This window comes from Tachypleus tridentatus, chromosome 4 (genome assembly GCF_004210375.1).
Source record: "Tachypleus tridentatus isolate NWPU-2018 chromosome 4, ASM421037v1, whole genome shotgun sequence".
Classification (NCBI taxonomy): Eukaryota; Metazoa; Arthropoda; class Merostomata; order Xiphosura; family Limulidae; genus Tachypleus; species Tachypleus tridentatus.
Window position 1 is genome coordinate 47,148,006 of NC_134828.1, and position 12,999 is coordinate 47,161,004.

The 12,999-nt window shown below is 34.7% G+C and overlaps 1 long non-coding RNA gene across 22 annotated transcripts in view; it reads right to left on the reverse strand.

Annotated features, from left to right (window-relative positions):
• The window catches only part of LOC143249062 (uncharacterized), a 241,299-nt gene that overhangs the window by 164,284 nt on the left and 64,016 nt on the right, over nucleotides 1-12,999 (reverse strand). For 4 of the 22 annotated variants that reach the window (XR_013027479.1, XR_013027470.1, XR_013027484.1 and 1 more), the window contains one exon: nucleotides 9,394-9,611. The exons of the other annotated variants lie outside the window; for them this stretch is intronic. This is a non-coding gene — a long non-coding RNA (uncharacterized LOC143249062). Of the gene's footprint in view, nucleotides 1-9,393; nucleotides 9,612-12,999 lie in introns of those variants that run through there. 22 annotated transcript variants of the gene reach the window in all.

The following is a 12,999-nucleotide window of genomic DNA, read 5'->3' on the forward strand; positions in this document are numbered from 1 at the left end:
TTTCATTCCTTCTATTTCAATAAGAAATTTAGGAGGAGGTCAGCTTGTTTGTTTACTTTCATCTACTTCTAAGGTTATGTGAACTTCCCACTGGGGACAGTACTCGACCATCCTCTCATTATGTGGGCTTAATACCTCATGTATATTCCATTCCAGGTCTTTTCCCTCTTTCACAATCTCGTTTGTATAAATCTAATCCGGATGCATTACTTGTTTTTCATCAGTTACTTTCATTTGCATACATACTGATTTTTTTAGACCAACTACATTTCCAGGACCATATGTCTGGTCCTAGTAGTATTACTATTCCTACATTAAGAATTATAGGTATTTTTACATGCACTATCTAGATTCACAAACTGTATTGTTTTCTGCATTTCTTTACTGTTCAGTATTCTAAGAGAAGTAGCTGAAATTTTAAGATACATTTGTAAATAATAATAATATATAGATGTGTAATGTATTACAACTGAAATGTGATTCTATTTTACAAAATACTAGTCCTCTGGAACAAATGAAAAACAGTTGCACTAATTACAGGCCAGTTTTGTAATATTTTATATCAGCTGTGATTGCATGTGACTCACTGATTTGTGAATTAAAATTGTTGTAATTGTGTTATTATACTTTGGATGTTTAACTTAGCTGGAAATTGGCAGTTATAATAAGTTAAACTGGGTGATGAGGTTTGTCAATGACTTATGTTGATTTAAATATTATTCACTAAAACAGTAGTTAAAAAAGGAAATCTCAAATTAAGATGTTGAAATTACATCTTCAGAAACCACGTTTACTGAGTGACTTAAATATCATGATACTCATTTCAATTTCTGTGAGTCAGTAATAGAGACTGGATTAGAAAATTTTACCAATTACACAATAATTTATTCAGGCTAGTTTAATTGTTTATGTCTTCATTACTTGTAATACAAGACATACTCAAGATTAGGGGTTATTATGAGCTGATAATTTGTGTTTAATATGTACAATGGAAATTGTTAGTTTAAGTAATTAGGAAGCTTTCATTGTGACTTAACACTGTGATGTGTGTTGTACTTTTGTTCATTTTCATCTTTCATATAAATACTTTTTTTCCAACAATCAGAACATGAAACAAAACTGACAATGAACTGTAGAGCCATGGCAACATATATAAACCTCTGTAATGAATTTTTTTAAATTACATGTACACTGCTGGCCAAAATCTCAAGGCCAATGAACATAAAGAAAAAATATGCATTTTGCGTTGTTAGACTCAACCACGTATTTGAATAGAGCTTCGAAAGATGAAAATAAGAAAAGGGAAAATAAAAATAAAAACGTTTTGGCATTTAATAGTAAAACGTGAACACTATAAAATTAGCCTAAATACCAGCTGGTCAAAACCATACTAAAAAGAAGTCCTAAACAGGGTAGGAAATGCCCAACAAGAGGTCTTATTAGTGAGTTGCACGGCCATCATTGCGAATAACTTCAAACATTCGCTTTGGCATGGTCGATATAAACGTTTGCAGAAGGCTGGCTGGAATTTTATTCCAATTGGTGAAGATGGCTTCATGAAGATCTTGTACTGTTTGGAATTGACGTCCATTACTATAGACTTCCCTTATCATCCACCCCCAAACATTTTTAATGGGGTTCAGCTCGGCAAAACACGCTGGATGACCCAAAAGGATCACGTTAATAGCCATGTAAAAGTCCTTTGTCCTGCAGGCATTGCGGATTGCAGCATTGTCCTGCTGAAAGATCCAGTCATTTCCACATAAGTGAGGGCCTTCAGTCAATAAAGATGCTCTCTCCGACATGTCAGTGTCGGACATATACAGCTGCTGCTGTTGACGCCCTGTATAACCTGAAGCTCCATTGTTCCATGGAAGAAGAAAGCACCCCAGATCATGATGGAACCTCCTCCCCTGTGTCGTGTAGAAAATGTCTCTGGTGAGATATCCTTATTGTGCCAGTAACGTTGGAAGCCATCTGGACTATCCAGGTTAAATTTTTTTTCATCAGAGAACAAAACCTTCGTCCACTTTTCTATGTCCGATGTTTGGTGCTTTTCAGCAAAGTTTACCAAGCTGTTTCATGGTATGGAAGGCATGGCCTTTGAAGACATTCACGATTTTTAAATCCTTTCTCTCGTAGATGCCGTCTTATCGATTTTGAGCTGCATTCTGCATCCGTAAGATTATCTGGTTCGATGATCGGCTGGTTTCTTGCTGGATAACTAACTCATCGAAACCTCCTGCTCAACGCCGGTGAAAATTTCTTGGGCCGATCACTTGAAATTCTTGTTCTGTATCCCTCAGGGCCTTTAAGAATTTTACAACAGCAGTTTTGCTACGCCCAATCTCACCAGTGATGGTACATTGAAAGAGATCTTGCTTTCGCCGCTTGACAATTCTACCAGTTCTATCTCAGTCAACTTTTTAGCCTTTAACATGTTTTTACCCAATTTAGCACAGGAGGTGTCAGTTGGAGATGTTGACAACGCTAATTCTTGAACACAAATGACTAAATTTCGTTACCTGTTTACTGATTAATACTTCGTTTCAGTATGGTCTTAAAATTTTAACCAGGTAGTATTTAGGCTAATTTCATAGCGTTCACATTTTCCGTATTTTTCTTTAGCTCTAGATGAGTCCACAGATGTTAGCGACACTGCACAGTTGATATTTGGTTTCGATATGTAACTTCAGATCTTCAAGTGAGGGAAGAAATACTTGGCCTTTGTGGATTACGTGATCTAACATGTGGAAAAACATCTTTAAAAAATTTCTTGAAATGTCAAAAAAATTCAATCTGGTTTCTGTCAAAACAGACGGTGCTCCTGCCATGACTGGAGCTAAATTACAATTTATTTATCTTTTTCAACAGAGTTTAATTGAAAATAATGTGAAGTCCACGCTGCCATCTTTCCATTGCATTTTGCGTCAAAATTTATGTGCTCATATGTCTAAAGTGATTAATTGAGAAATGTGAAGGACATTGTTATAAAAACCATGAATTATATTAGAAGTGGAAGCTCTTTCATCCATCAACAGTTTGTTGAGTCTCTGAAGAAAAGCAGTGACTGTAATTTTTATCATCTTGTTTGTTTGTTTTTGAATTTCGCACAAAGCTACTCGAGGGCTATCTGTGCTAGCCGTCCCTAATTTAGCAGTGTAAGACTAGAGGGAAGGCAGCTGGTCATCACCACCCACCGCCAACTCTTGGGCTACTCTTTTACCAACGAATAGTGGGATTGACTGTCACTTTATAACGCCCCCACGGCTGAAAGGGCGAGCATGTTTGGTGCTTAGGGGATGCGAACCCGCGACCCTCAGATTACTAGTCGCACGTCTTAAAACACGTTTGGCCATACCGGGCCATCGTATACTGTGAACCGTGGTGTCTGCTCGTCAGTTCATCTGTCTTCTGTGTATGATGGGCACTCCTCGTGTTGAGTGTGAAAAGCTACGGATGGAAGTAAAGTTCAATATTAACTCTTTACATAACTGTAGAACAGGTGTGAAAAATGTTGACAACAAACAGGACATTCTACACTAACTTGTTATGAGTTAATAACACTATCATATACATATCAACATGTGACGTAACGATGTGTTATTGTTGAATGGTTCGTAATAGAACGCTTCTTATACACATGTGGAACATTAAACAGAAAAACAAAACCCATTTAACACATTTTCTCTAGAGTGTCACACTATCGTATAGTGTTTTTATCACTGCGAGTAAATTAATTATCCTTTCAACTTTAAACGTTTTTTTTTTTTTCTCAGCAGCATCTATTTGTGTACTTTAACCTAATCATGAAACATTTTATGGTTCTCTCTATTTTATATTACATGTAATACAAATATACATATAAATCATCAGATGACCAGTATGAATTTTCACATATCAAACTTGTTACTCTGAGATCTTCACCAACAAACTGTTATACACGTGATCGTGAAGAACGACCTTTTATTTACACTCGATGTACAACTTCTTAAAAAGTTTAAAAGGATATTTTCAATTTTATAACTCTACTTTTAACGTCTTCTAACTTTTCCCACTGTTATCCCACACTTATCAGTTTTCAGTGATGTCGAGAAACCCACTTGTTGAGAAATTTATATGCAAAAACGGCTCGTTTAGGTTGAGAAAATATTTTACATAGAAGAGCGAACAACGTTTCGACCTTCTTCGGTCATCGTCAGGTTCACAAAGAAAGAGGTAACTGACCGGAAGCTGACCACATGTTTAAAGGAGTTGTGTAACTGTGTGTGGAAATGTAGAGGGCGGTATTAGATGTTTGAATATATAATTTAATTTTATTTTATTACATTTAATATAGGTATAAAGGCGTTCCTTTATATTGGTTTATTTTGGGTTTAAGTTGTTGTATAAGTAAGGCTTCTTTAATTTTGCGTTTGTTTATGTTTGTTTATTTAGTATTTGAGTGTTTTCTATGGTTATGTTGTGTTTATTTGACTTGCAGTGTTCGAAAACGTGTGAAGGTGACTTTTTATGTTCTTTGAATCTGGTTTCCATTTTTCTACTTGTTTCTCCAATACAGAAGTCGTGGCAGTTATCACATTGTATTTTATAAATAATGTTGGTGTGGTGTTTGTCAGTGTAGTTTTTACATAGTATAGACCTCAGTTTTGTGCCTGGTTTTTGAATAAATTTGGTATTAACTGGAATGTCATATTTTGTTACTAATTTTTGCCAAATGTTATCAGTTTTATATTTCTGTTATTTTCATTCTATTTTGCTTACGCCATTTCTTTACAAAACTGAATCTCCAGTATTGTTACAGCTCAACCAATACAAACTGTGAAAGACAACAATAAAACGGGGACCACAGTATTAGTAAATATTTCTATACAGTAACTAAGAGACCAGATATTAAAATAAAAACCAAACGGTGCGAAGAAGAACAACATTTTGGATGAAAAGGTTTCTCACCTTGCATTCCACGTATACTTCGACAAGTACGATTTGTAGGTATAAAGTTTTGTATAATATTTTAATTGTATGTTCACATAAGGTCATTCTATAAATCTGAATTACATTTTTGAAATGAGAAACAATTACGTTACTCTAAAACCTGCGAGAGGCTTAGTAATTAGTGTTAGCGAACACTGGATTGTTTTAGATAGCGTCGTATTGAAAAATTTAGAAAAAGTAAACATTTTCTGGGAAAAAAAATCATTTTACAGAAAGTACAGCAGGGGAAAATCGTTCGGTTTGTGGCAATGTAAACAGTACTTTTTATCTGTTTATTGAAAATATAAGTATTTTAAGCTTCATGTCTTAAAATTATATTTATAAATTACATCAATAAAGATGTAATCAAACCTTCAGTTTTAGTACAGGGATGGATGAAGGATTTTTTTTTGGTAGGGGAGTATGATCGACTAAGTAACAGTGAGTTAAACCTGACTAGAAGTAAACTTTTCCTTTTTAGTGCAACGTTAATTTCATGAAATTCATTTAGAAACAAATAAAAGAAATATATATGACTATGAATTTTCATTTATTGATTTTATTCCAAAATATCAAGTTACAAGTAATCGTCACACAATTTTGGTATGGTCAGTGGGGGTGCATCCCCCATGACCCCCTCTCTATATCCATCCTAATTTCATGAATTATGAAACAAGTGAAATATCGTGTTCTTGTTAGTAAGGACAATGCTTAAAATTTTGTTTTATAATAAACAAAGGTTTGTTGAAAACGTATTGTAATTTTGTTTTTTGTAATTTTTTGTAATTATCTGAATTTAGAATACCAAAATGGAATCTTACAGATTTTTGTCTATGTTACAATGTAACACGTGAGTGATAGAATGTATTTATTATTTTTGTTATAAAGATACAAATATACACGCTGTGTTCTTTGTATAATAATAAAATTAGAAATTATAACTTAAATAATTATTCATGTTCGATTTACAAAAGATGTATATCTTCAACATTATTTTATGCTTCAATCGTTAACACAGTCTGTAATAAGTTGTTGTACTATTAATTAACTTTGCTTTAAGTTCGTGATTTCAGTGAATTTTGTATAATTATGTCTATATATAATCCACAATAGGAATTTAATATGCTATGATGGTTTTACCCGGTGTCGTATCATTATTACTAACAACAACTTAATATACTGTGATGGTTCACCTGGTGTCGTATCATTATTACTAAGAACAGCTTAATACACTGTGATGGTTTACCTGGTGTCGTATCATCATTACTAAAAACAATTTAATATACTATGATGGTTCACCTGGTGTCGTATCATCATTACTAACAACAATCTTAATATACTGTGATGGTTCACCTGGTATCGTATCATCATTACTAACAACAACTTAATATACTGTGATGGTTTCACCTGGTGTCGTATCATCACTACTAAGAACAATTTAATATACTGTGATGGTTCACCTGTGTCGTATCATCATTACTAAGAACAACTTAATATACTGTGATGGTTCACCTGGTGTCGTATCATCATTACTAACAATTTAATAGACTATGATGGTTCACCTGGTGTCGTATCATCATACTAACAACAACTTAACATATACTGTGATGGTTCTCCTGGTATCGTATCATCACTACTAAGAACAACTTAATATACTGTGATGGTTCACCTGGTGTCGTATCATCATTACTAACAACCAATTTAATATACTGTGATGGTTCACCTGTGTGTCGTATCATCACTACTAACAACAACTTTAATATACTGTGATGGTTCACCTTGTGTCGTATCATCATTACTAAGAACAACTTAATATACTGTGATGGTTCACCTGGTGTCGTATCATCATTACTAACGTTTTGACATTTTTATTTCTAAGATCTCGAGGTATCTTTGGAATGTTTACCTCACGTTCGTATGACAATCAGTTAAGATACCATTAAATACATATGTAGGTTGAGTTTGCACAAGAATAAGCAATATTTTATCTGAGGTTCTCATTTTAGTTAGGACTTACTTTGATTATTTATAATTACCATGATGGTGACCCAAAGTGGGTGGACATCATTAAAAAAAAACATTTTTATTAGAGATTTTATTATACTGCACATATATGTAATGAAGACAATTATATTAATGAAAATAAAATGTTATTTATTTGCATAATGCTCAAATTGTTGAGATTTCAATACTCTTTTTTTACCATATTCTTTTTATCTGTATTTAAGTATTTGACATTATGGGTTCTAATAACAATCTAAAAAAAAGAAAACAGATTATGAATTAAAACAAATGTAATTATACAATTGTAATTATATAACACAAATAATATAGTTCTACATTTTAGCATACAGTAAAATTAGCATAAACCGATACATAAACCTATTCCAAATTCTGACTACTTTTATAAATACTGTATGGGTTAACAATCTGTTCATTATGATGAAAACTAGAATTGAATGCTGTTAGTTCGTCAATTCAACCTCAAAGTTTGGACATGTTCACACTGAATAATTTGTCTTCGTTCCATTGATTCCACTTGTTTAGTAAATTGGTCTAATGAAACACTGGTATCAATGATTCTAAGGTTAGTACAGTACACCATGAACTTTTCCAGTAAAATTATGTTCAGTTGATGTTTTGTTCAGAAATTGTTGATCCAACTTTACTTCACCAAACATGCTTTCCTTTATGACACGTGACTGGGCGGTATATTGTTACAATCAATCCAACAGTTTTTTTTGTAAAACAGTGGATGGTAATCACTAGTAGTACCTTTCCTCTTTTCTTTCACTGCTAAATTACTGACGGCTATAACAGATAGCACTCGTGTGGCATTTAGTCAAAATAAAGAAACCAGTAGTCTTTTTAGATAAATCTGATAATTTAACGAATTTATGAAAGTTTGGTTTCGTTCACTAAAATGGAGAAACTTTGGAATGATGTATCAAAGACTAAATCCTGAAAGAAAGCAAATTTCAAAGTAGACTTTTTTAACTTTAATACCCCATTTTTCAGATTCACAGCATACTGGCGTTCAGTTTTTGAATATAATAGACTTTACTGTCTTCACTCGTGACCGCCCTGGGGTAATTTTCGTTTCGTGAACAGGCGCCAAATCAAATAAGTTAACCCACAATACCAACCCAGAAACACACTCTCGTGAAATATGGACAAGTCAACCCAGAAACAACTTCTCACGAAGTATGCCGACAAGCCAACACACATTTTCATGGACAAGTCAGTGAAGTATGGACAAGTCAACCCAGAAACACACACACTCATGAAATATGGACAAGTCAACCCAGAAACACACTACTCCGTGAAAGTATGGACAAGTCAACCCAGAACAACACACACACTCGTGGAAGTATGGACAAAGTAACCCAGTCAACCCACCGGATCAACCGAAACACACACTCGTGAAGTATGGACAAGTCAACCCAGAAAACACACACACTCGTGAAGTATGGACAAGTCAACCCAGAAACACACACACTCGTGAAGTATGGACAAGCCAACCCAGAAACACACACACTCGTGAGTATGGACAAACCAACCCAGAAACACACACACTCGTGAAGTATGGACAAGCCAACCCAGAAAACCCACTTCGTGAAGTATGACAAGCCAACCCAGAAACACACACACTCGTGAAGTATGGACAAACCAACCCAGAAACACACACTCGTGAAGTATGAAACACACACACCGTGTATGGTAAAACCCACGAAACACACCACTCGTGAAGGGACAAGCAACCCAGAAACACACACACTCTGTGAGTATGGACAAGCCAACCCAGAAACACACACACTCGTGAAGTATGGACAAACCAACCCAGAAACACACACACTCGTGAAGTATGGACAAACCAACCCAGAAACACATACAATCATGAAATATGGACAAACCATGAACGAAGATAAATTCGGATGTTGTTAGTTAGGAAAAATCCCATGGGTATGATAAGGTGTTAAACTAATCTGGAACTATAACATAATTTATGAGTTATAAAAAAGCAATTATCTATCACCTTATTGCTGTGTGCTTTTTGTTTTTTTCATCTATCTTACTGCTTTTTTTTACCCTACCCCGATTTGGGAGCACCTTTCACATGTTGAGTGCACACCCACATATCATATTTTAAACTTTAAGTAAAACATAATTATAAATGTATACTAACAGTTTTATTCATAAATACTTTAGACTTTATAATTATGAATCATTCATTCAGTGTATGTCAAGAATTTAAACCAATCCAGACTTTTATGTTTGTTTAAATGTGAACTCTGACGAGTTTCTCCAGTAGACAATCTACCTATTGACTCCAAATCCTATGATTGTATTTGTTAACTAATTATCATTTCTACACATAATATTACTCATGTCTTGTTTTTTGTACAATTTTCTTAGTGGTTTACTAACAACAATCTTTTTATTTTACTCATGTATGATATTACAGAATGGATCTACACAGCAACAACGAAGACTGACTTTGAAAGTGGATGCAGACAATATTTGAATGTGATCGGACATTACGTACTACTTGTTTTACATTGTGAACCGTAGTGTCTGTCCATCCGTTCATCTGCCTCCTGTGTATGACGGTCACTTCTCGTGTTGATTGTGAAAAGCTACGGATGAAAGTAAGTTCACATTAACTATTTAACTAACAGTATAAGAGGTATCAACAATGTTGACAACAAACAGGATATTCTACACTAACTTGTTATAAATTAATAACACTATCATTCACATATCAACATGTGACGTAACGGTATGTTATTGTTGAGTGGCTTTTACAAAACACTTTCTATACAAACATAGAAAATCAAAATCTCATTAACACACTTTACTTATATTTTTTATTGTAACTTATAATTATTCTCACTTGTATTATCCAGATTTAGAAACTTTGAAATATTTGGGACATGTTTGCAAAAGTGACCAATTGAGTTCAGATCAACTGCTCAGCACACAGTTATCCTATTTCTGACCCTTCACTGTATACCTCCTTACCTTTTGTCTCACCAGAACACAACAAATATGAGTTTCAGTTACCAGAAGCCCCACTAGAGAACTCCAAACATGAGTTTTCACTGACCACTTGTCTCACCAGAACACTACAAACATTACTTTTGGTGACCAGAAGTCCCACCAGAGAACTACAACCATGGGTTATCAGTAAGCAGAAATCTCACCAGAGTAATACTATAACATGAGTTATCAACAACGAGACGTCTCACCAGAACACGATGAACATAATTTTATAGTAATCAAAGTATCACCACAACACTACAAACATGAGTTATGGGTAACAAGAAATCAGTATAAGATTACAAACATGAGCTTTTTTATTAACGACAAGTCCCCACCGAGAACAAGAAACATGAGTTATCAGTAACCAGAAGTCCCACCAGAGAACAGAAACATGAGTTATCAGTAACCAAATTTTCACTAGAACGATTCAAACATGAGTTATCTGTAACAAAGTCTCACCAGAACATTACAAACATGAGTTTTCAACAACAGAGAAGTCTCAGCAGCATACTAAAACAATAATAAAACTTTCAGTGAAATTGAGAGAGACCAAGAGTGTTAAAAGAGTCAGTAAAAGTGAAGACCAACAATGTGAAAAGTCACTGAAACTGAAGAACAACAGTGTTGAAATAGAAGTGAAAGTGAAGACCAATAGTGTGAAAATAGTCACTGAAACTGAAGAACAACACTGTTGAAAGTGAAAGTGAAGACTAACAGTGTGCAACAGTCAATTAAAGTGAATACCGATAGTGTTAAAAAAAAAAAAAAATTCAAACTTAAAACCAATTGTGTCGACACAGACAGAGAAAAACATACCACCATTAGTGTTGCAACACACAGTGAAATTGAAGAACAACAGTGTAAAACAGTTAATGAAAGTGAAGATCCACGGTGTTGAACGGGCAGTGAAATTGAACACTAATAATGTGAAAACAATCAGTTAAAATGAAGGTTAGCAGTGATGAAACAGTAAATGAAATGTGAAGATCCACTCCTGTGAAACGGACAGTAAAATTGAAGACCTCAACTGTTGAAAATATTAAATGAAAGTGTAAACCAACAGTGTTGGAACAGAGATTGAAATTAAAAACCTACGATGTTTGAATAAATCAATGAAAGTGAAGATTAACACCGTTGAAATAGACAGAAAAATTGAAGACTTAAACTGGTGAGAAATTCAGTGATATTGAAGATCAACACCGTTAACTTGATGACTCACTCTATTGAAAGAAGTAATTCAAAGTGAAATCCAGTTGTGTTATAAGAGTAACACTGTTGAAATACGCACTCAAGTTAAAGACTAACATTGTTCAAAAAAACAGATATTGAAACAACTGAAAATCAGCACTGCTGAAGCTGACCGTGAAATTGATGATCTTCGCTGTTAAAAGTGGAGTGAAAGTGAAGAACAATTTTGAAACAGACCATGAAATTGATGACCGACGTTACTGAAACAGCCATTGAAACATCGTGAGATTGAACAACACTGCAAACCGTTAGTGAAACCGAAGACCAAGGTGTTGATAAAGTTAGTAAAACTGAAGACGTACTCTGTCTAGACAGACATTGAAATTGAAGACCAACAGTGTTGAGACAGTCAGTGAAAGTAAAGGCCAATAATGTTGAAACAGCCAATAAAAGTGAAGACCAACGGTGCACAAGCGAACAGTAAACTTAACGACCAACAGTGTTGAAACTGCCAGTGAAACTTCAGACCAATAGTTTAGAAACATACAGTGATGTCAATGACCAACAGTGTGAATACAGACAGTGAAATTGAAGACTTAAACTGGTGAGAAATTCAGTGATATTGAAGATCAACACCGTGAACTTGATGACTCACTCTATTGAAAGAGTAATTCAAAGTGAAATCAGTTGTGTTATAAGAGACACTGTTGAAATACGCACTCAAGTTAATGACTATCATTGTTCAAAACAGATATTGAAACAACTGAAAATCATGATCTTCACTGCTGAAGCTGAATCAGACCGTGAACCGACGTTTGATTGATCGTTGAGATTCTGCAAACCTGTTAAACCGAAGAAAGTGGGTGAAACTGAAGAACAGTTTTTGAAAAACAGACCATGAAATTGATGACCGACGTTACTGAAACAGCCATTGAAACATCGTGAGATTGAACAACACTGCAAACCGTTAGTGAAACCGAAGACCAAGGTGTTGATAAAGTTAGTAAAACTGAAGACGTACTCTGTCTAGACAGACATTGAAATTGAAAACCAACAGTGTTGAGACAGTCAGTGAAAGTAAAGGCCAATAGTGTTGAAACAGCCAATAAAAGTGAAGACCAACGGTGTACAAGCGAACAGTAAACTTAACGACCAACAGTGTTGAAACTGCCAGTGAAACTTCAGACCAATAGTTTAGAAACATACAGTGATGTCAATGACCAACAGTGTGAAAACAGACAGTGAAATTGAAGACTTAAACTGGTGAGAAATTCAGTGATATTGAAGATCAACACCGTGAACTTGATGACTCACTCTATTGAAAGAGTAATTCAAAGTGAAATCCAGTTGTGTTATAAGAGACACTGTTGAAATACGCACTCAAGTTAAAGACTAACATTGTTCAAAACAGATATTGAAACAACTGAAAATCAGCACTGCTGAAGCTGACCGTGAAATTGATGATCTTCACTGTTAAAAGTGGAGTGAAACTGAAGAACAGTTTTGAAACAGACCATGAAATTGATGACCGACGTTACTGAAACAGCCATTGAAACATCGTGAGATTGAACAACACTGCAAACCGTTAGTGAAACCGAAGACCAAGGTGTTGATAAAGTTAGTAAAACTGAAGACGTACTCTGTCTAGACAGACATTGAAATTGAAAACCAACAGTGTTGAGACAGTCAGTGAAAGTAAAGGCCAATAGTGTTGAAACAGCCAATAAAAGTGAAGACCAACGGTGTACAAGCGAACAGTAAATTTAACGACCAACAGTGTTGAAACTGCCAGTG